At 47.8% G+C, this 24,402-nt stretch overlaps 1 protein-coding gene across 5 annotated transcripts in view; it reads left to right on the top strand.

Moving 5' to 3' along the window:
• Window positions 1-24,402, top strand: part of SNRK (SNF related kinase) — a 167,393-nt gene that overhangs the window by 17,354 nt on the left and 125,637 nt on the right. For 2 of the 5 annotated variants that reach the window (XM_049693635.1, XM_049693637.1), the window contains 7 exons: window positions 3,483-3,635; window positions 4,671-4,761; window positions 5,606-5,802; window positions 7,317-7,369; window positions 13,650-13,769; window positions 15,291-15,408; window positions 15,558-15,691. The gene's annotated coding sequence lies outside the window, so the exon portion shown is untranslated. Of the gene's footprint in view, window positions 1-3,350; window positions 3,636-4,670; window positions 4,762-5,605; window positions 5,803-7,316; window positions 7,370-13,649; window positions 13,770-15,255; window positions 15,409-15,557; window positions 15,692-24,402 lie in introns of those variants that run through there. The other 3 variants (XM_049693636.1, XM_049693638.1, XM_049693640.1) reach the window with 3 other exon arrangements.

A 24,402-nucleotide genomic window follows, 5' to 3' on the forward strand; every position in this document is an offset into this window, starting at 1 on the left:
CCAAGTAACTGTGTGCCAGGGCAAAGTCCAACACTCTCTCAAGGAATAAAACAAAATCTGATACCTAATACTGTTACCTAGCATGGAATAGAAAATTACCAGGCGTGCAAAACAGCAGGAAAATATGACTTATAACTGGGAGTAAAATAAAACAGAAATATGCCCAGAAATGGCAGAGATGATGGAACTAGCAGGCAAGGATATTAAAATTGCTGTGATAAATCTTATAAATATATTCAAGGATGTTAAAGGAAAACACAAACTCAATTATGAGAGAAATAGAAGACATTAAAAAAAAAAACCCAAATGGAACATCTGGAGGTGGAAAATACAATAGCTGAAAAACAAATAAATTGTGAACAAAAATCATCATCTCATTGTTAGTGGAACTCACTTTCAGGCTGTCAAGTGATAACTGAATCATCACTTCTTTGGAGATGCCTCCCTGGCTGAAACAGACTCAGTATTCTGTGTTCACACAGTGCTTCAACCTCCTCTTCAAAGTACTTGCCGTGGTTGTAATATTTCCATTATTTGTGAGGCTACCCAATGTTTGTCTTCCCTACGCTGTAAGGTTCATGAGAGCAGAAGCATGTCTTTGCTTACCTGTTCACCAGTGCCCAGAACAGTGCCAGGCTTCAAGAAAGCACTCAATAAATATATTATGAATGAATGAATGAACTGCTGTCATCAGCTTTGCACTGGATTCATTCAGCAGCTCTTATTTAAAGCATCACCTCTGACTGCCTTGATCAGTGTAGTGACCCAGGTTGACCACGGGCTGCGATTCTCACACGGCTTCGTAAAATGGGCTTCCTGCAGGCACTGTTTAGCGTGAACAGATGATTCACTGAGTGACCTGGGGTGAGTTACTTAATGTTGCTGACCTTTGTTTTCCTCAGCTATTGAATGAGGATGTTGAAACAGATGATCTCTAAGAACTCTCTCAGCTCTGATGTTCCAGGATGCTGTTATGGTCCAGTCTCCAAAAACGCTCTTCCTCCCTACAGGGTCCTCACCTACGAGTCCCCGTGCCCTTGAATATGCTCTCCCTGCCTTGAATCAGGACTCCCTGTGTGATCAGTAGCGTAGGTGGCAGAGAACAGTGTGTGACTTCTGAAGCAAAGTCATAAAGGGCATCGTGGCTTCTGCTTTGGTCTCTTGGATCCCCAGCCGCCATGTCGTGAGAACACTCGAGCAGCGCCTCAGGAGAGGTCCTCGTGGAGAGGAACTAAGGCCTCCTGCCAGCAACCGTGTGAACAAACCATCTTGGAGCCAGATCCCCCAGCTCCAGTCAGACCTTCATCTGACTGCAGCCCAGCCAACATCTGACCTTAACTTCATGAGAGATTGGAGCCAGGCTGCTCCCGAGTTCCTGACCCACAGAGGCTGTGAGAGATACTAATTGTTTACTGTTGGGTTTGGTTTTTTTTTTTTTTTTTTTTTGAGGGGATAAACATTTGCCATTTATTTATCTGACAAAAGGCTCTTATCTAGGATATGTAACTCATGGCCTTAAATTGATAAAAATACCAGCAATCCAGCAGGAAAAAATGGGCAGAAGATTCGACCACGCATTTCACAAAAAAGATATCCAAATGGGAATAAGTATATGAAAAGGTGCTCCACATTACCGCCCGTGAGGAAAAGGCAAGGCAAAACCACAATGAGATGCCACCACGCACACACAACAATGGCTAAAATCAAAACCCTGACAATGTATACTGTTGTTTCAGACCTCTAAGTTTTGAGGTAATTTGTTACGCAGCAATAGATAACTAGTACACTGGTACTGAAAGCTGTCCCTCCTTCACTGTCTCATTACTTCTGCTGTGAAGAAAACCCTAACTCATTGCATAAGTGAAATCTCCAAAACGGACATCTTTCCCAGTTTGGAGACCAAGTTGGGGGCCTGGAATCTTGATCAAAAGTCTCGAGGAATACAGAAGCCCCTCTTTTCTTCATTTGTCCCCCGCAGATCTGATGCCACACTGTCTTCACTAAACTCACCCCCCCTACTCTTTTCCTTCTTTTTTTCACCAGCCATTTTTTACTCAGTTTCAACAATTTCACTCCCACTCTGCATATGATTTTCTGGGTGACCGTGGGATACAGGTCCTGCTATCCTGAATGACTTTCCCAGGTTCCGTAATCAGTTTTGAATGTCCTCACAGTACCTGTGGGCACATAGCAGGTGTTGAACAAGTATTATTATTTACTGCCTTGGTCCAGAAAGCTGACCCTGAGCAAGGATTAAGGTTCTAATGACTTGGTTAGAAGGTGCAAACCCAGGGCGATGGAGGTGGAAACAAGGAAGTGAGACAAGGAGTCACGTGATGCCATGTACCATGTCACCGTGGTGGCCTTGTTTCACCGTGAACTCCCCTGAGCAGTGAGGGGACACCAGGTTTACTCAGTACGGAGCTTCTCTAGAAAGGCTGCAAGAAGGACTCATGATCCAGTGTCATTCACGGGAGAACGGAAGGTGGAGGAATTTATCTGCCCTGCTCCTACCTTCTACCTCCTAGGTTAACATTCACCCCAAGGTGAGTGAGCTCCCTTGCATTATCCAGCCCCTGATGATGGCCCATGAAGCCAGATTCCGTGCCCTATGGTGAGGGATTTCATCTGCGTTCAAGGTGAAGGGCTTCCAGGGGCAGGTGGGACAGCAGCTGAGAGAGGGAACAGTCATCGAGGAACTTATGAAGATATGCAAGATGGGTATCTCCTATAGTTACTTTCTTGGCCCATTTTCTAATTCCTTAGATACTAGCTTGCCAGCACAGCTGTAGGAAGACCTGGCTTCTCGTTTTGACTGCATCAGTTCCTCAAATGTGTGATGTGGGCAGAGATACAGTGTAGCTGCATATTAATGGGAGCTGACCCTTGCAGGCTTCAAGACAGATGGACACACTCAAATCCTGGCACCCGAAAATGTGAGACTTCTTTCTGCAGCCGGCTGGAAGGAAGAGCTTGTCTCTCAGCTGAGGGGGTCTCTGAAACAGTGACACCCACCAGCTTAGAAAATGCAATTTAATTGAGTAAAACTGGAGTTTTTGAGCAGTCCCTGGGCTGTTTTAGACATATTAAAAGGCCCTAAAGCACCCTTTTTTTTTTTTTTTTTGCTAGAAAGAGAGGTGTTTCCTCCCAGCAGTTCTTCAAACTTCTTCTTAGAATCAACCCCAGGAAAGTGGCCGCAAGCTGATCAAGATGGAGACCCCATGAGTCCCTCAGAATCCCAGTGTGCCCAGAGGCCCAGTCGGGCTCTCATTAACAGAGGAGGATGGGTGGATGGATGGGTGGGTGGGTGGGTGGGTAAATGAATAGATGAGGTAGCTGCTCAGTTTGTAAAAACCTAAGAGGCGCTGTCCAGGCACCTCACGCCCTCAATGCCTGCTTTCCAGCAGGCAGTCAAGGAGATCATGGCTGTGGGTTTTTACTGTCTGAGTCTCTCCACCATGCATTTTTCCTGTCCCTGACAGAGCCGGCCTCTCCAGTCCCCCACCCTCTGGCTTCTTATCAGCTCCATGCTGTCTCTTTGCATTAAAGTGACAAGAAGCAGCACAAGGCTGCCGACAGGAGTCTGGAGCTGTAATTTGCACTGACATTCACTGGCGTTATCCACTTATTGCCTGGTAAGCCAAATAGGAGATCTGTCTGATTTTGATCCCAGGAAGAGAAATAACAACCCTGCTCTGCTTCAGCCATTTAAAGCAAAGCACCAGGCCGGTCCTCGGGCCTGAGTCCTGGCTGGCAACTCCCACCTTCATGATGCGGGTATCATCTTCCTCTGGCTGGAACTGCCTTTCAGATCTGACATCTGGCAAACACTGGATGGTTGGGGAGGGGGGAGGCCATGCCATCCTCTCAGCTGGTGACAGCACTGACCACAGGTTGCCAAGGGTCCTTAAAGGGGCCTCTGGGGGATTTAAGTGCCCCTGGGAAGTCAGGCCCCAGCTGAAAATACCTCAGCAGCTCTCCTCTGCCTCCCCAGCCCCTCCCTTTAAACTCTCCCGGCTGTAAGAGAAATGAGGCTGAATGAGAGGTGAGAAGAGCACCAAGCAGTCGGCCTGTGGGCACGGCCCGCTACGTAATTTACAAAATGAAAATGGGGGGCCCCTTGTTCAAAAAAGCAGGAAAAGTGTCGTTAAAGGTACTAAAATATAAGGCCTTCTCCTTTTCTTTGGTGGCCTCTCTCTGATTTGTCATAGTATTTTTTATTTGCTATGTAGTACTGTTCCAAGTATAAATAGATAAATAAATATTATTTACTAGCACGATCTTTACCCTTCATCTCTAGATTATACAAGGACAGTTTTAAATGCACATGGAAGAGCTTTTAACTCAGATGTGGAATCACCAAAGTGACACAAATCGTATTTCCTAACTCGTATGTTCATCTCTAGTTCATCGCTACCAGAACAGTGGAAATGCTGCATAGAACTGTTCTTATTTCACTTCTCGATATACAGACTTTTGACCAACATCCTCCGCCTTCATCTTAAGGATGAGTAAGGGAGGACTGAAGGGAAAAGAAACCGAGTTGCCCTTTCTTTCCTTCCATGTCATCATTTTCAGAGTAAATAGTCAATACAGAGAAGTAACGTTAAGAACGTGGTAGAGTTCCTTGACCTTTCTTAGAACACGATCGTCTTCTTTCTGTGTTTAAGGCAAGTTGTGGAGTGCCTACAGTGGCCAGGCGTGTCCAAATGCTCTGTATGCTTGAACTCATTGGATCTTCTTGACAACCCCACATGGCAGGTAAGTTACTTATATTTTTCAGAAAATAATTGGAGGCACTGGGAGGTTAAATGACTTGCCCAGGGTCCCGGACCATGCCACTGGCAGAGCCGAGATGCAGGCAGGAGGGGTCTGGCCCTGGAGTCCCAGCCCTGCCCACTAGGGTCTCCTGCTGCTTAGGACAGATCAAGGAAAGATCTGGGGGGAGTCCCACCCTTCTTTTTACCCCTGTGTCTGTCAGGTCTATGTACCAGGGCTGGGGATTGGGGGTGGGAGGGACAGGGAGCGTCTTTCCCTTCGAGTGTGAGTCACTTCTTTCAGGTGTGTCACTTCTTTAAAATGTTACCTTTGGGTTTCCCTGGCGGCGCAGTGGTTGGGAGTCTGCCCGCCAATGCAGGGGACACGGGTTCGTGCCCCGGTCCGGGAAGATCCCACACGCCGCGGAGCGGCTGGGCCCGTGAGCCATGGCCGCTGAGCCTGCGCGTCCGGAGCCTGTGCTCCACAATGGGAGAGGCCACAACAGTGAGAGGCCCGCATACCGAAAAAAAAAAAAAAGTTACCTTTGCTCAAGCCCAGATCAAGGGGCTTACTGACATTTTAAAGATGACGAGGTGGGTGAAGTTCACAGTGGGACGCCTTGGAGTCTGCTGGGTCCAGATAAGTTGGGAGAGGGCAGCTGGGGGTCTGAGGAAGCCCCTTCCTCCCAGCTGTTGTTGGACTCGGGAGTGGGGGAGTTGGCACGGGAACCAGCCAGCGAAGCCCTGGCTTGGTTTCCCTCATGCCTCAGTGAAAGGCGCGAGTGTGCACACACGCCCCAGCTCTGCCTCCAGCCACATGCTTAGAAACCGTGTCCTTTCACCCCCAGTCTCCTCTTTCTCGAAGTGACTCAAAGGTGTTCCCCACCCGCTGCCTGGAAAGGCATTGCCCGGCAGGTTCACCGGGTCAGAGGAAAAGCCCTTGGCATCCGGAACACGGAACACCAGCCTGCAGACGTCAGCAGGAAGCAAGGACGGCCAGGAGGAGGGAAGTGACAACTCCCTGTCGGGCGTGGCGCTTGCGTCGGTAGGAAAGGGCAGGGAGGGCGGGGAGGGCCGGGGTCATGGAGCAGAATGAAGGGTCGGGGAGCGCACAGAGGAGGGAGGTGCAGCATCGGATGGGCACTTTGCCCATGGTCCCTGGAAGATGGAAGGAGCCCTGCGATGCCCAGTGGTTTTACAGTGGCCCTAAATGGTTCATCATCACCCAGCCATCCAGTCCTGTTCAGTCATCTTTATGACATCTTTATAGCAAAGCTAGTTACCTTTGCCCCAAGTAGCGTGTGCTCTCTGGTTAGCCATCCAAACGGGGTTATGTCAGATGGGAGTCATGTCTCCCCTCTCTTAGCACGCAGGTTACGGGGCAGAAACCCCCAGTCCCGCCTACCTTAAAGACTTCTGTATCTGGTGCATTGATACACAGTTGGAGGTTTGTTCCCTAAACATTCCTGCAGACACGAACTTAAACGTCCCATCATTTAGGAATTAAAAACAAAAAGTACAGTCATCCCTCAGTATCCATGGGGGATTGGTTCCAGGACCCTGCGGACATCACACTCTATAGATGCTCAAGTCCCTTCTGTAAAATGATGTAGGACTGGGGCCCTCCATATCCGCAGGTTCCTCACCCCCTGAATGTGGGATTGAGGACGGGGAGGCCGCATTACAGAGGACCGACTGTGCAACATAGCAGGCTATTGACTCCTACAGACTGGATGCCTGGACCTGGAGAAAGGACATCAGTGAAGGGAAGCTATGGCTTAAAGCGATGCTTTCACAATTCTGCTAGCAGTTTCTTTCCACTGTTGGTGTTTCCTTTTCCCAGAATGCAGAAGGCTTTGTCTGCTTTTCTCCATCTTTGCTCTGTGCTGTCCAGTGCCTTTAGGGGAATCTTACTGATCAGCGACAGTTTGGGGCGGGGGAGGCCGGTGGGCAGAGCTCTCTTTCCTCTCCTGTTTCCTTTTTTGGGTTGTAATGCTCTATTTCTCTCTGGATATATTGTTTGGAGACCATCAGGCATGTGTTTGATGCATGACGCCAATGTCATGTGGTGTTGTTAACGTCACACAGTTGACAAAAGAAGACGAGGAAAAGGATCCCAGCAGATGGATCGGTATTACATTTCGTACGACACACAGTCCATTCCTGACGGCCCAAAGCAAACAGCAGTCACTCTGTCAGTGGAAAAGATGCAAGTTTTTCTCTTGTCTCAAGTGAGAAGTCCCCATATGTCCTTACTCACTTCTCAGGAAATTTGCTTTTTCTTGGTTCTCTTTTCTTCTCCTCAAACATGCTGATGGTCCCAGGGCTTAGGGACAATAATTGTTGCTCCTTTTCAACATAAAGGTCAGGATCCTTTGTTACAAAGCAGGTTTTGTGGCCCAGATAAAGCTGGGCAGACATGATCTCTGCTAAAGAGCAGCGGAAAATAATTCGCTCCCCGGTTGTCACGCGTGGCCAATTTGAGTGAGAAAAGGGGGCTTGTGGGTGTAAGAGCATACGAAACCACACAGTTATGGTCTCTCACTTTTCTTTTTATAGGCAGGCAAAAGAGACCCCCCAAATGTCAGACACTGCTGGATCTTGAAGGGAAGGTCAGTAAAAAAAACAATAAGCTGTTTTCTCCTTTTGTTTGCTGTTATCTTGTGTTAACTGTTTCTTCATAGTTATCTGTTAATGTTATTTTAAGTCTCCAGCAAAGATTCTGACACTATGATGATACAGTTATGTTTATAAAATACGGGGGACCTGCTCTCGTCCTGGCTAGCTGATTTCCAGGTTTCTTCTGGCTTTCACACAGAAGAGCTGGGGTGTTGAATGCCCAGCAGTTGGAGGTTGACCCCTGGCTGGCTGACCCCCATCCCTGAGTTCATCTCCACCAGCCACCAATCAGGTTGGAAGCATCACTTGGCAGTATGGCCACCGCGGACCATTCCTCTCAAGTTGTTGTGGGTTGCCGTGGAAACAAAGAGGTCTTAATGTTAAAAGTAATTTGGTCCTTAATGGAGACGGTCTCTCACTAAAGGAAAGTTAACTTGGGAACCATTCGAGTCATGCCCAGTCACTGGCCCCACTGCGCACCCCCGTCCCACTTTCTTCTGCTTGCCTAGAGGTCTTAATTTTGATGATGTATGAGGTGTCAGCCAGAAGATCTTGTGCTCTGCGAAGCACTATAAAAAGGCAGATGTATGACTGTGTCATCCACAAATACCCTAGGAAGGTGAGTGTTAAACCAATGTTAATAATAAATGTTTTCTTCCGAAGTAAGTTACGGCAGTATCACCAGAGCCCTTTAAAATGTAACGAACCAATAAAATCTCAGGGAGCTGAGGGACACCTAACCCTGCCATCGTCCCTGTAGTACAGTCAGGAAAGTTATGAAGGGCCATCCCATCTGGTCTGCGTCTGCCTGAAACCCTTGGATGGAAAGAGGAACAGTCCCTCCAAACATCTGAGCTTGATCTCTGCAACTGAGAAATCTTGAGACCAGAAAGCCCCAGGGAATGCAGAAATGCCTCTTTAAAGGTCGTTTTGAGGAAACATGGCCACTGACCCATCACACTGACTCAGCCTCCCTGCCCCCACCATTTTGCTAACGGGCTCCGTTGATTTAAATGGAAGGAAGCGAAGAAACACTCTCTGAGCTAGGTCCTGCCTGACCTCCCATTGCGGGCTGCTGCCTTGATCATACAGCAAGCACTGGTCTTGACTCCTGGCTCCTGCGGGGGCTCGTCTGAAGATAGTCCCCAGGTGGGGAGCCTGGAAGAAGAACTGCGTGCTTGTGTGCATAATTTGAAGCTTACTTTGCAGGGACCCATAGTTGTGCTGTCTTTGCTCAGGAAAATTCTAAGCTGAAATTCTGTATTCCAGCCCCTGTGGATATAAAGTCCTAACTGTTCCTCATCTTCTCCTGTTCTTCAGCCAATCGTCAGATTGGTGGTTGTTGCTATTGTTGTTTTCTCCTAGGAGGTCCTTCCTGGTTTAAGCAAAAGAGTCAGCATCATTGAGAAGATGAGTCAAAATGCTCCAGTGTCAAGCTGGGTTCCCCAGAAGCAGACCCTGAGGGAAGATTCTAGAGAAAGTGACTCATTAGGAAGTGTTCCGTAGGGTGGGGAAACAGGACTGGGAAGGGAAGGAGGACGTGATGTCAAGCCACATCCCTGGGAGGGTAATGCTGGCACAGTCCCTCAGGGGCACGGTGTAGGTGACACCTAAGCGTCCCCATTGGGGATGAGGGAGTTGGAGAGTTTATAGCCCTCTCATCGGTTAAGGGCTGCAGGGGCAGGACATACAGGGAACGCAGCCAAGGCAGTTCCAGGTGCCCGTGGTCCATCCTCTGACACAGATGCAGGTGCTGCTGGGAGTGGAAGCCTCAGGAGAGACCTCATGCTCAGAAATGCTAAACAATCTGAGATGTTGACATAGGACCGACAGTCACTGCCACACACCCCACATACAGGAAAATAAAACAAAGAAGGGAACTCAGAGTTTACTTCCAGGTTCATTGACTTGTCACTTATTCAGTCATTCAGCAAACATTATTGAGCACCTGCTATATTCGTCATTGTGCTAAATGCTGGGGCTTTAAAAAAAAAAAAAAAGGAGGAGGAGGTAGCACTGATCTTGTACCTGAGAGGCTAAAAGTGTAATAGGGTGGGGTGGGGAATATGTACCTAATGTCCATCACCTGCTCAGGTTGGGACCCAACTAGTCCTAACTTTTGTCTGGGTCTGTCCCACCTCAAAGAAGCTCTCTGTGGGCTTCCCTGGTGGGAAGAGTCCGTCTGCCGATGCAGGGGACACGGGTTCGTGCCCCGGTCCGGAAAGATCCCACATGCCGCGGAGTGGCTGGGCCCGTGAGCCATGGCCGCCGAGCCTGCACGTCCAGAGCCTGTGCTCCGCAACGGGAGAGGCCACAGCAGTGAGAGGCCCGCATACCGCAAAAAAAAAAAGAGAAGCTCTTTGTATAATGGCATAATCCAGGGGCTACAGGGCTATGCTGCTTCATGTGACTATAGCACCCGGCAATACCTGGATGAAAAGCACAACATGAGTGTGAGGTATTATTAGTAATAAAAGTGGCATTTAGTGGGCTCCCCTGGTGGCGCAGTGGTTAAGAATCCGCCTGCCAATGCAGGGGACACGGGTTCGAGCCCTGGTCCGGGAAGATCCCACATGCCGCGGAGCAACTAAGCCTGTGGCACCACGGCTGCTGAGCCGGGGATCTGGAGCCCACAAGCCACAATTACTGAGCCCGCGCCACAACTACCGAAGCCCGTGTGCCTAGAGCCCGTGCTCTGCAACAAGAGAAGCCGCTGCGATGAGAGGCCCTCGCACAGCAACGAAGAGTGGCCCCCGCTCGCCACAGCTGGAGAAGGCCTGCGTGCAGCAGCAAAGACCCAACGCAGCCAAAAATAAATAAATAAAATAATAACAATAAAATAAAAGTGGCATTTAGCAATACTGAAATAAATAAGCTGACACAGGAGTTTTGCTCTGCATTTAGGGAAATGTTCTGGGTCTCCGAGGCCCTATGTCAGAATCAAACGCTTCCAACAGCCATAAAACATTCCTGCCCTGGTTTGTTTTAGGACTTGAGCATTTTTCTGGCATCCTTGCTTTGGTAAGTGCCCTGCTGCTTCCAAGCAATGTGGCTGCGTAGGCGGCATTTCAGCTGCAGCTCAGGCAGGGTTACTTAAGGTCATGTCCATCTATTGCCCATGACCTACCGGCCAGGACCAGGAGGGAGGGACAAGGCATGGGAGTGACTGGAGAGTAACAGCAAAACTTTTCTCATTTGTAGGGTAAAACAGGTTAGGAAAAGTGTAAAGCAATCCTGTCCCTCCATTCCTAGGACCAAAGACTCGATGATCAAAACAGACCCTGCCAGGTAAAATATAGGGCACATAAATAAATGATGAATACTTTTTAAAGTGTAAGTATGTCCCAAATATCTCCTGGGATACACTTATACACTTATATTAAAACATTCCTTGTTACTTATGTGAAATTCAGATGAAACTGGGCATCCTGTATTTTTCTTCTCCAGTGTTATCTGGCAACCCTACCTGCAAGGGCTTCACCAGAAGGAATTTACTCCTTTAATTCCTTATCCAGGTGGGAAATGGAAAGTCAGATATGACTGGAGGCCTCCATTTCAGGCCTCTGGGAGGTTCAGCTCTCTCCAGCTGAGCCATTTATCTGAAGTCAACTTAAAATCGCTTTTTAAGATCCTCCCTCAACTGTTCCTCGGGCTGGAAACGTGGACCCCAAACTGATCTTGAACTCGCACTTCAATTCCCTAATGCCCAGCAGAAAGGCCCACCTGGAGAGTGTTCGTGGGCAGGAAAACGGAGGCAGAGAAATGACCAAGGTGAGGATCCCTTAGCAGGGCCTCCGATTCCAGAACTTCTTATTCACATGTAATTCCTTAGATTTTTAACCTGCGATGGGCTTGCCTTACGCTTATGAAGGAATTCAATAATGCTTTAATTTTTCTTATCTACAAGGATGAAAAGCTCATCTAAAGCTAAATGCCATATGCAAATGTTATTCTGTTTTTTATTTTTTTTTGATGACTCCATGTATTTATTAGGGTAATACTTTTTCAACCCAAAATACACTAAGTACAATTGATATAAAAAGTGACATTTTGACGTTACCATTTTAAGCAAAGACAATTTTCTCCACACAAATTTCTAGCCAGAGAATATCATACGAAACAAATTTGAACCTCAGGCCACCAAGCCATTCAAGAGGGATGCAGAGGGAGCATCTGCTATAACTCCTCAGTGCAACCGTATCATTTTTCTCTATTTCAAAGTTTTGTCGTGTTTTGTCTTTATTTTGCCCCTAAGGAAGTTTTCGCGTGTTATATCTTTATTTGAATTGCAATTTGAGTGAGAGGTAATCATGAGTCCCAAGATGACTGAAAACTTGGTAACGAAACTGGTTCAAAAGAAGAACTTCCTAAAAAAAATGGCTCTCTTCTGCCCATTTTCCATCAACCATCATCTACTGTCACCACCTCCTGTTAGGCCATTCCTTGGGGAGAACTGCAGACTTTTTTGACGTGACGTTTTATGTGCAAACCGCATTTATTTACTTTCAAGTTGGTGTTGATTATGTAAATTTCCCTTCTTTGTTCAGCTGCAGTTCAGCAAGGGACAGGTGCAGGCAGACCGGCACAGGAATCTCACAGGCAGATTTTCAAGCCATAGAGAAGTATCATCAGCCCCAAACCTCAAAGTTGCAGGCACTTTTTTCCTGGCATAGCCAGCCCTTTCTCAGCAGTCACCTCATTTGAGCCTCGCCACCGTTTTGAGGGAGGGCACTGCAAATGTCATCCAAACCCTTTGGCAGGGCCCGTCCAACGCGACAGGGGTGGTGACAGAAACGTCATTTGTGGCCCCGGTTCTTCCCATTTGAAGCAGCTGTTAAGCAGTGAACCTGGAGCCAGATTCTGGATTTTAGAGCCCAGGTCTGGGATATGCTGTTGAAGGATGCCAGTTCCTGCCTTCCATCGTCTACCTGGTGGAGGCCACAGATTCATTCCTTAAATCCTTATTGAACCAGGACGGTGTGCCGGGCACACTCCAGGTGCTGGGGATGCAGCTAGGAAAGGCAGACAAGGTTCAGGCCTCCATGGGGCTTCCATTCTGGAGGTGGCAACAGATGGCGACAAGTGCTCTGAAGATAGGGGCAGAAGGACCAGGTGGGAGGCAGGGCTGCTTTATGGAGGGTGAATAGGAAGTTCTTTCTGGAGAGGGGATGCCTGACCAGCCAGCCTCCTGTCCGTGTGGGGCCCCAGCTCTGCAGGCAGGGCAACTGCTGAGCTGCAAGATGGGAACAGGCTTGCTGTCTGAGGGCCAGCCAGGGAGGACAGCAGGTCAGAGTGGACCCAACAAGTTGGAGAGAAGGGAGATGCTGTCCGAGCACCAGGCAGGCTCAGCCCATGGTCAGGAGCTTGGATTTTATTTGAATGGTGATGGGGAAGCTGCTGGAAAGCAAATCTTAGCCCAGGTTCTCACCTTCTCCTGTAAAGATCAACAGAGAAAGAGGATGTGGGCTCAGGCACAGATGGGGCGGAGTGGAAAGTGCACGGAGACCCTCACAGGTGATGGCCAGGTGTCCCCCTGTTGAGGAGATTTGCCTCTGGAAGAGGGCGGGTGAGGCCCCTGGCTGCTGCCTGCTGTCCGAAGGTTGGCTCCTGGAGCTTGGGGTTTTCCCAGGGTGTAAAATTCCATTTCCTGAAGCTTCATGTACTTCTCCAGAAAGCTAGTAGGTGTCCTGATGAGGTTTCAGACCCTGTAGCAGCACTTTTTAGACCCTGGTGGCCTTAACACAGGTTAGGATGGTCCCGTCTGCCTATGCAGACTGCCAAGAAAAGACATTCCAAACTGTCGTGGGGATGAACAGAGCTGAGGCCTGGCCCAGAGGTGGACTTGGGAGAAGGTCAATCGGACACCTTATCCAGGCGCCAGATTAAAACATTTCGACCAGTGGTTCTTAGAGTGTGGCCCCTGCATCAGCATCAAGTGGGAACTTGTTGGAAATGCTAAATCAGAAAGTCAGCTTTCTGTATTTTAACAAGCGCTCCAGAGGATTCTAGTACTCAATATTAAGTTTGAGAACCGCTCCTTTAGAAGAAAGCGGGGCAGATAGTTAAAAAAAAAAATTCCCGCTTTTGCTGAGACATGGCTCAAATCAGAGCAAAACCAGAAAACTTCAAGGCACGGGGATGTGGGATGTAGTCTTTGCCTCAAACTCAACCAACCACAGAGACTAATATCCAAGTTATAACTTCTCAGTCGAGCAAAACTCCATCATGAAACATATTAATAAAGACTGATCTCTGGCTGTTTCTCCCACCCAGTTTCCAAGGCCCTGGTTTATTCTTGGTGCACTCTGGATACTCCTGGAGCATTCATTCATTCATTCTCACACTCCTGGCTGCCGAAGATACAAGATAATGAAACCCTACGTCCACCCTCAGGTAGTTTGCTTCAAGGAGAGGCATATAGTTTGTGAATGAAAAATTACAGGGCAGGGTAATAATTACTACAAGAGTGCTCTGGGCTGGGGTGGGGCTCCTCACCTAGGACAGGAGGGAGGAGGTCTCGGCCAGGCTTGGAGAAACAGAAACAGCAGGGGTTAATCCAGTTCAGCCAGCCTAGTGGCTGAGTCACATCATGACGCAGTCCGATGGCACAGCTCCAGTTCGCAGTCCTAACTTCCCCTTGAGAACAGAATCGTCTGCAGAGTCCAAGTACACCCCGTGACCACAAGTGTGTGCTTGGGGCGTCAGGGGTTGACTGGAGGAGTGAGGGCACCACTGGCAGCTCCAGCCCCCAGATTACTGGCCAGGGGCTGCAAATTACCAGGGGCTGCATTACCAGCTCCTTTTCCCGAAGAGCGTTCTCATTGGCCGGTCCACCAGTTCCAAAGCCCAGCAACTCGTTCTCAGTCCTGTCACCCCAGTAGACACTCGAAAACATCACTTCTATCCCAGCATTTTGTCCTTTTGATCAAGAAAGGACTGGGGATAAATCCCTGTCCACACAATCAAGAACCTCAGTCCTTAACACATAGTCTTAGCAGTTCTACTCACATGCACAGCGTGGTCCTCCTTTGGTAATTCATTCGTTCAGAACTATTATGCCAGGCCCTGATCCAGATGCCTCCTCTACCCAGTCATCCTGTTACTGATGGTTAATAATTATGCAGTAATTTTTAGTCTCACTAGGAATGAAAAATGCGACAAGAAACTACCATTTTTTACCCATCAAATTAGCAATACTTTGTTTTAAAGAAAATACTCAGTGCTAGTGAGGAGGCTGTGAGATGGGCAACTGCAACATCATAATTAGCAATAGAAATGGGACATCCTTTCTGGAAAGCAGTTTGACAAAAACTATTTCAATGTTAAAACTCATTAACCCAGAAGTTCATCTGGAAGTTTATTATAAGGAAATTATCAGGGATTTAGACAAAGATTTATACCAGCTACCATTTATACCAGCCATGCACTAAATACATAAATTACCTCCTGTGCCAACAAAGATTTCACCAAAACATTGTTTTTCGTGGCAAAAAAATTACAAACAGGCTACATTTACAGTAATAGAGAATGTTTAAACAAATTAGACTAAGTCATAGAACACAGTATGCATTAAAAACTGTCTTTAAAGAATTTTAAATGCCATAGGAAATGTTCTTATATATACAGTATGCTTCTAACTTATAAAAATATATAATAAATATACATGCATTAAAAATAACACAGAGAGGGACTTCCCTGGTGGACCAGTGGTTAGGACTTCCGAACTTCCACTCCAGGGAGCAACTGGTCGGGGAACTAAGATCCCGCAAGCCGCGTGACACGGCCAAAAAAATAATAACAACAAAAATAACACAGAGAAATAGATCAAAATACTACTAGGTAGGATGGAAACTTACTAATGCTTCCCGCGTTTTCCTAGTTTTCTGCAATTGGCCTGTATCCCTTTAATAACAGGAAATGTTACAAAAATGAAAGGCGCCTGCGCGAGCACACACGTGACTTCTCCCGGGTATGAGGAACTCCTTATCGCGTTGTTCCTTCAGACGGCTGCCTCCTGGTCCAGTCTTGGTGAGTCACCCAACTCGTCTGAGTATTTAATTTTCTCTTTGCAAAATGAATGTGATAATCCCGGCCTCTTCACCTCATAAGATAGTTGTATGTTGCTGCTGCCTCCTGCCCATAAAACCCCAGGTGAATGCTAATTACTGTTATTACTAACAGACCAATGCTTTCTGGGAGAGGTGAGTCCCGGTGACGGTGACATCATCAGGAAGGCTCATGTAAGAAAGGAATGGTCTCCTGGGACATGAAGTCTCCTCTTCCCAGAAACCTTCGTCCTGCGTATTACTCCGCAGGTACTGTTGCTGGTACCAAAGGGTTTGAAAGCTTGATGGCGTTCCACGGAGCGTTTGTTTCTCACTCATACATTTGAGCTGGGGTTTGGCTGATCCTGGCTGGGATCAGCTGGGTTGGGTTCCACGCTGCTGTTTGGGTCCAGGTCTGTCCCACATGCCTCTCATCCTCCCGGGACCAGCAAGGTAGCTGGGGCATGTTGTTCTCCTGGTGACGGGGAGAGGCGTAAGAGGACACGCCCAACCACACAAGCACATTTCGAACCACTGTATGCGTCACGTCTGCTGATACCCTCCAGCCGAGTCCAAAATCATGGGGCAGGGAAGTGTTTCCCTCCCAAGGTTGTGGGAGGGTCTGCAGAGTTACACAGCAGAGGATGTGGTCGCTGCAGAAGGTGAGGAACCGAGGCTAATGATTCAACCTAGCAGGAGGAGGGTTGGGAAGGTAAAATGAGCCACGAAGTTGTTAGCTCTGTTCGGACTGAAGGCAAGGAGGGAAAGAGATGGGAAGCCCGGGCTGCGACTTGTTGGAGGCAGCCAGGAGATGCCCACTCTGCGTCCCTTGTTCATATAGCCAGCAGTTATTGGGGGTTGGCCTTGGAACTTGGTGAGGCTCTGAGCTGGGACGCAGTGGAGATGAGAATGAAGGCAGGACTCTCTTCCGTCTAGCTGTTTTCCTAATCAACTTTCTTTACACACCTGCAGCCCATTGCCATATTTTAAACGCCCTTTCATTTGCAACTGTCCTGCCTCTTGTGTTGCCATGGTTTTAAAAGGTGGCGTGTATTTAAAAAAAAGTTTTTCTATTAAAGTATAGGTGATTTACAATGTTGGGTTAGTTACTGCTGTACAATAAAGTGACTCAGTTATACGTATATATATATATATATATATATATATTCTTTTTCATATTCTTTCCCATTATGGTTTATCACAGGATATTGAATACAGTTCCCTGTGCTATACAGTAGGACCTTGTTGTTTATCCATTCTTTATATACCAGTTTGCATCTGCTAATCCCAAAATCCCAATCCGTCTCCCACCCTCCACCCCCTTGGCAACCACCAGTCTGTTCTCCATGTCCGTGATTCTGTTTCTGTTTCATAGATACGTTCATTTGTGTCATATTTTAGATTCCACATTTAAGTGATATCATATGGTATTTGTCTTTCTCTTTCTGACTTACTTCACTTAATATGATAATCTCTAGTTGCATCCATGTTGCTGCAGATGGCATTATTTCGTTCTTTTTTATGGCTGAGTAATATTCCATTGTCTGTGTGGACCACATCTTTATTGATTCATCTGTTGATGGACATTTAGGTTGTTTCCATGTCTTGGCTATTGTGAATAGTGCTGCTGTGAACATAGGGGTGCATGTATCTTTTCGAATTATAGTTTTGTCTGGGTATATGCCCAGGAGTGGGATTGCCGGACCATATGGTAATTCTATTTTTAGTTTTCTGAGAAGGTGGCGTGTATTTTTGTCACCTCAAGGCCATATATCAAGCACTTCCCTCATGCGTAAACATCTTTATGATCGGAGTTCTTCCTGGGAAAATCAAATGCGTGTGTTCCCAGTCTGGACTGTCAGGATCCATCTGACGGTGTGGTCTATCATCTAGGAAGGAGGGTCCGCCTGCCAGGACAGCACCTGAGGAAGGTGGGGAGTGGGGTAGCTTCTGCAGATGTGCTCACACAGAGCTAGCTGAGGAGATGCCTCCCCGGAGACAGCAGGGATGGAGAGCTGCGGAGACAGAGCCACGACCTGGCAGCTGGCCGTGCATGCTCTGGCTTCAGTGGGAGTGACAAGGCTTGAGGAAATGTTGGCTGAAGGAAGCAAATAGAACCCCACACAGCCCTACAGGACCAAGTCCCCGACTTTCCCTTTACACTTAGCTGTGCCAGGGTCTGAGTCTTAACAGGGATGAACAGGGCCCAGCTGGAGGAATGAAATGCACCCTGCAACCCTGGAAGATGGAAACTAGCGTAAACCAAGGGCTTTACCCCAGCGGGAGAGTCCAGGGTAACATGACTTTCTTTACTCGGAACCAGATGAGTTAGCACAACGACAAAAGAGAAGTCTCCTTTTCCTTCTGAAAAGAACCAAATACATAAGAAAAAGAATACCTAGTGTGGAATTCTGTCAAGTAATGGCAGATGTCCCTGTTAGGTTGGCACCTGCCTTGCAAGAGCTCACTGTAACGATCAAAAGGCAAGGGTTGGGGGAGATCAGCTCGCTGCTTTGTGACCACCTAGAGGGGTGGGATAGAGAGGGTGGGAGGGAGGCCCAAGAGGGAGGGGATATGGGGATATATGTATACATATAGCTGATTCACTTTGTTATACGGCAGAAACTAACACAACATTGTAAAGCAATTATACTCCAATAAAGATGTTTTTTTTTAAAAAAAAGACAAGGGTTGGGCCCCAGTCTAATTAGGAGAAAAATCATCAGACACATCCCAAAACACCTGACCAGCACTGCTCAAAACTATCAACGTCATGGGAAACAAGGAAAGTCAGAGAAACTGCCACAGCCGGGAGGAACCTAAGCAGACATGAGGAATGCAGTAACCTGGATGGGATCTTGGAACAGAACAAGACATTAGGTAAAAATTAAGGAAATCCAAATAAACTGTGGACTTCCATTAATAATAATGATCAATACTAGCTCATTACGTGTAACAAATACACCACCTTAATGTAAGATGTTTATAACAGGGGAAACTGGATACAGGATGTATTGGAACCCTCTGTGCTATCTTCTTAATTTTTCTATAAATCTAAAACTGTTCTAAAAAAAATAAAGTCTATTAAAAAATCAATTCAAGAGTCGAAAGCACAGACATGGAAGCCAGGCTGCCTGGGGTCCAGTCTCGGCTCCTCCTCCCCTTGGGTAAAGCCACGTAACCCTTTCTGCCATGCCTCAAGTTTCCTCGCCGTAAAATGGGAATGATCATAAGACCTCTGATTGTCCTGGGGACTAAATAAGTTAAAACTTGTCAAACTCTGGAAGAGTGCTTGGCACCAAATAAGTGCTACATGTGCTTATTTAGGACATAAATAAAACTGAAGATGTTCACCTCACATGTTCTGTAAAACAGGAGGAAGTGTACCTTAGCTGAGTTTTAATTTTTCTTAAAAAAAAAAAAAGGAGCATGCTTAGGGCTCAGTTTGGGCTCCACTGTCCCAGAAATCCCGTGACCCCACCCCTTCCCTCTCGCTTGGCCTGAATTTGGTTCTTCCTGTTCTCTCTCCCAATGGTTTCCCATTCTTTGCCAGGTTCACACGGGGTGACTCAGCCTGGAAACCTCCCGCCAGGAGGCACATCAGCACGGGCAGATCCACTGCTTTCTCGCCTGTCCTAGCTCTTCCTTCCTGCCCGGGAGGGTCCTACTGCACCTGTGTTCCAGCAATACCCCCAGACACCTCCAAGCCCACCACCCTCCCCCAGACACGTGGCCCCAATCCCTCTGTCTCTCCTGCCTGCGCGGATGCCCTTCCAGCTCGGAGAGCTTTGGTAAAGAGGGGACATCACCGCCCAACAGGATGCCTAGGAAATGCGTGTGTTCCTTTTTGCCCAGGAAGAGATCTTGCTAAAGAACAATCCTGAACTTTGTCCAAATGGTTGAAAGCTTGACACGAGTCATCTTCCTGTGAGCATCTGAAAAACGCCTGTGTCCAAGCAGAACTGGAAGCACAGATCTGCTCTTTCCTTTAGTCAAGACCTTGAATTCCTGGAGCTGTTTCCTGCCCCACTCATGGCCACGGTCCCTCTCAGGGGCTGCCAGGTAACATGCAAGCCAAGCACTGCCGTGTGGCAGCAACAGAAAATCCAAAGGATCCAAGCGTCTACAGGATGAAGCTGGATCTCCCAATACTCTTCCCTGGTGGGTTCCCCCACTTTTTCCTAAAGAGGCTTATTTCTTGTCCAAAATCCTGAGACACTGGTGAAGGGGGTCATTAATAGGACCCTCATTTTACAGGTGAAGAAGCCAAGTCCTTCTGGAGACAAAAGAGATTTCAGGCATGTTTCCTGTTTAGAGAAGGGCTTGCAGTTCCTCGTCCACATTCCAGCCAGGGTTAGCCTGCTTGCTTGGCTTTTCTTTGCCAGCACTTGGCAGTGACCTACATAGACCACGTGCCTAATAATAACTTGAACTTTATTAGCACCCAACCTTCAAGGGGCTCTGGGGATTTGGCAAAAGGCAGTATTTAGTAAATCATCTGCTTAAACCTCTGGGGCAGCCTTTGAAGAGAAGAGGCTGCCAGCTGGGAGTATCGGCACAGCCGTCCCTTGTCTGACTTCTTTCTTTTTCATTTATTTATCTGGAAATCTCTAAGACCATGGCTCACTTGTAAAGGTTGATATTTGAGATAGATAACAACTAGTCTGGCTCAGGTATCGGCCAATCAGGATGGATTTTGGCCAAGGGTACCCAACCAAGGCCCTACCCCCACTCCTGCCCCTGATTGGCCAGGTATTGTCCCTAAAGCTGCAGGTTTAGGGGAAGGTCTAGGGAGTTCCAGGGAAGGAGCCTAGGTGGTCAAGGTAGTGGGACAATAGCTGTACCAAAGTGACAGGGAAGTAATTCAGTATTTAACCAGCTGACTGTCAACCCTGTACGTACCCGTATTCTCAGTTCCTGGGAAGTACAGATCCATGCCACGTGGCTCAGCATTCTCCTAAGCGTCCTTGATGGTTAACCATGGCAGGCTAAGGCGTAGAGGTGTTTGGATTCAAGAGCCGTGGGGATTTCATTTTAGTGCATCTTACCTCCTCTTTGGCCCCCTGGAGCTGGAGCTGGATCAGGTGTAAGAAGAGTGGGTGCAAGTCACAAGTGACAGCATGAGATGATCAAAGTTAGGGAAGCCCAAGAGGGCCCCTAAGTCCAAATGTCGGTGTAGAATTCGATGTGAGAGACAGGATAGAACAGGACAGATGCTGGGAAGATCTAGGACAAGAGGGTCGAGGGGGTCAGAGGGTCTAAAATCACTGCCTCGAAAGCTCCATCACTCCTTGCCAGGGAAGCTTAACTGTGGTTAAAAATGTACGGAAGGGTAGAGCTACTCAGTCCTCGACAGTTCTTAGAACTTCCTTGTGAAAACATTTCCCCAAGTGTTTGCAACTCACCCAGCAAGCTCTTTCAGAAAAGTTATCCCAGAGGCCAAAGCTGATACTTAAGAAGGACCTTCATTGTTTGAAGGGCTGCTTACCACTGGGAAAAAGCATGATTTAGATGGGTGGTCTTTTCCATCACAGAGTCCAAATTCTCTAGGACTCTGGCCACCTCGGAGCAGGGTAGTTTTATAAATTTTTACCGGTACAGTAATTCTAATAGAGCCATTTTGGAAGTGGTCTCAAAGGCCACTGGAGATGCAAGAATTCTCCTGATGGACGCAAATTGCTTTCCAAACATATGAGTCCTTTCTGCTCTTCTGGGTGAATGCCACGCAATCCTCCAGCTGGCATTTAGGGAGAACTAATCACTTTCTACTATTAACTTATTACGTGAATCATTAAGGGTGACTGAATTCGGAATTCATGCACCAAAATGAGCGTGTCACCAGAATACTTCTATTCAGCATTTATCCAAAATTCTATCATCTATGCAACATGTGGCAGCTTGCAGAGCTCCTGCTGTGCCTGCAAAACTGTCAACAGCCAATTGCCCACACTGAGGAGGAAGCAAGTTTTGTTTTCTGTCTTAGCAGTTGCTGCTACTGTGTTATCCACGTGGTTGGTTTTAGATTTTCTGATCTTCTCTAAGATGTTTAGGTTTCTGTATTTGCCACATCAGTATTTGGGGCCGGTAATTTTCTAGTTAACTAAATTGGAAGATACGTTGTGGTTCAAATAGGAATCATCATACCCCAGTTGCCAAAGCAAATGTTTACGTAATGCTACCCCCTCTCCCCAAAAGCAAACTGCTTATGCGTTGACACTTTGTTATTATAAACAAGTCCCATTGTTTCTTCCACTGGAAAGTGTTAAAGGACAGAATAAATGGACAACGAGGTCTCTTGCCCCACCTGAGTGGGTTGAAGTGAAAGAAAAGATGGAAAGTTATTGCTCTTCTCAGGGAAGGTTTTTCAAACGTGATTTTCTTTTTTAAATAGGTTATAAATTCCTATGATTCAAAAGTCAGTATCAGGGCTTCCCTGGTGACGCAGTGGTTGAGAGTCCGCCTGCCGATGCAGGGGACACAGGTTCGTGCCCCGGTCCGGGAAGATCCCACATGCCGCGGAGCGGCTGGGCCCGTGAGCCATGGCCGCTGAGCCTGCGCGTCCGGAGCCTGTGCTCCACAACGGGAGAGGCCACAACAGTGAGAGGCCCGCGTACCGCAAAAAAAAAAAAAAAAAAAAGTCAATATCAAAAGTTATAATTGAGAAGTTTCCCTCTCTCTGCTACCCAGTCTGTTTGGGTCCTCCACTCCACCCCCGGAAGTCATCACTTCACTAGTTCCTTGTATATCTTTCCACTCTTTCTTTGTGCAAATAGAGGTATTCATATTTTCCTCTTAAAGGGAGGTTTGAAATATTTCACTAATACTCAAAGCTCCCCTGACCCCGCACTAGGAGGTAAAGTTCAATATGGTAAATAAATTCAGAAGTGACTCCAGAGGACTGAAGTTGCATCTGAAGTCTATCTTCGTAGGACCGTCTGCAGCACCGGTGTTTTTTATATACCTGGCTCTTGGGAAAATGATGGACCAGAATTTTCTCCCGACTCCCCGGCTCTGCTTTCACACTCTTGCCTCCTCCCGCGTCAACAGCCCCACAAAAGTTTCTGACAAAGGTGCACCTTTTGTTCTCTTCCCCACGCCCACCTCCCACAAACACATCTTTGTAGGGTCCCGTCACCTTAGTGCCTGTGGGGATGGGTAAATGGCTTCTAATGTATATACAGTATTCCAGGAAGCAATGGCTGGCTCCTTCAATTCAAGCATTCTTCCAAATGGAAATAGTCCTTCAACATGGGGCTAATGGGAAAACTTGATACTGGAGGATGTCCCAAATGTACAATATTCAACTTACTGATGGAGTGTTTATTATATGCCAGGTGCTATGGGCGGGTGTCAGGTAGAAGGGTGAGTAGGACACGGTGCCTGCCCTTATGGACCTCATGAGGAGAGTTACAACACGGAAGAGCACGAGGGTGCAGAGCTCAGAGAAGGCTTCAAAGCCGAGATAAGAGGGGCAGGTAGACTCAGCCAGGCGGTGGGCAGGGGACTGAGGCAGCGTCAGGTGCAGAGGCCTCTGGGGTGAAAAAGGCAGGATTCCTTCCTCCTCTGCTACAACTTCCTTTCCAAGCGGGACCTCCTGGAGATAATTCCAGTGACAAAAGGAGTGGCTTTAATGGAGATATAGGGGCAGTAGGAGTTGGAGGTGCTTGGGAGTGGGTGGAGGTGTGTGACACATCACAACGTGTGGACACGGGCCTGGGCAGTTCCGAGCCAGGTCAGGTGAGGGGTGCTACTGGGAGTCAAGAAATTAGATGCCTTCTTGCCCCAGGACCCCCAAGTTTATTCCAGGCTCTACTTCATACATTGCTTTGGAAACCTCAGAAAATAGCATGGCCATGGGAGCTTCAAGGGAAAGGTCTTGACATACCAATGAGTCAGAAGGTGAGGCAGTCCAGTTCCCAACAGAAAACAGATGGCACGTTCAAAACAGGATAACCTGGGGAGGGATTATTTATGAAAGTGTGGGCAGCGCGGGGTGCGGGGGAACAACCAGTGCTGCAGTAGCTGGGGCTTTACCACCCGGGGCCCTACCACCCGGGGCCCAAAGGAAGGAGATTAGGAACAGTTACCAGAGCCTGTGGGGGGCAAGTGGCTTGTTTGACTCCTGGGTCTTGAAAGGAGCAGTGACCTTCGGCAGAGGTGACCTTGCAGAGAGGGAGCGAGGGGAATAAATTCCCAACCACACTGTCCTTCCCCCTGCCAGGCCTCCCTCGTAGCCGAACCCTGCCATAGGAGAGGACGCGAGGCCTGTTGTGAGGCTCCAGGCACAGAGGAACGTGGGGCGGGCATCTGCAGGGGCACAGGAGGCAAGAAGGGAACCCACCAAGTCCTCGCTGTGGCTTGAGGTGGCAGGAGACCAGACAAGATTGATTTTCTTTATGCTTTTCTCCATTTTTCTAAGAGTCTCAAAATGAACACATATGAATCCCGATTAGAGAAACGATGATTTTTAATTTAAAAAGGCAAAACCACAAACCACATCAATAGCAATAACAACAAGGAATGTGTCCCAAGGAGACCCCCCTGGGAGTACCAATGCTCTCGTTACTTAGCGCGGGAAAGGGAGGCCTCACCAAAAACTCTGTCCCACTCTGAACAGCCAGCTGACCCTTTCCCACGGGACGTTGACCACAAACAAAGCACGTGGAACCGGCGCTCTCAACGGAGTTCTTGGGAAGAAGAGTCACTGGGTCCTGAAGAAAGTGACATCCAAGCCCTTCTTGTTTCTCTGAAGCAAACCTTGTGTGGGCGGGTTGGGGGTAGGGGGTGGTCATAGGGGAAGATGCTCAGCTTTCCAGGCACATGGGTTCAAGTCCTGGCCCAGCCGCTTCATCATGGGGCAACCTCAAGCATTTACAGGCTCTGAGTCTTGTATTCAAGTGACCGTGAGTGTGATGATGATCCTTCGCTCTAAGAGTCATTGTGAGGGTTCACGACCTTGTAGATGGTAAGAATCTCTACAA

This window comes from Orcinus orca, chromosome 10, assembly GCF_937001465.1.
Source record: "Orcinus orca chromosome 10, mOrcOrc1.1, whole genome shotgun sequence".
NCBI classification, from domain to species: Eukaryota; Metazoa; Chordata; class Mammalia; order Artiodactyla; family Delphinidae; genus Orcinus; species Orcinus orca.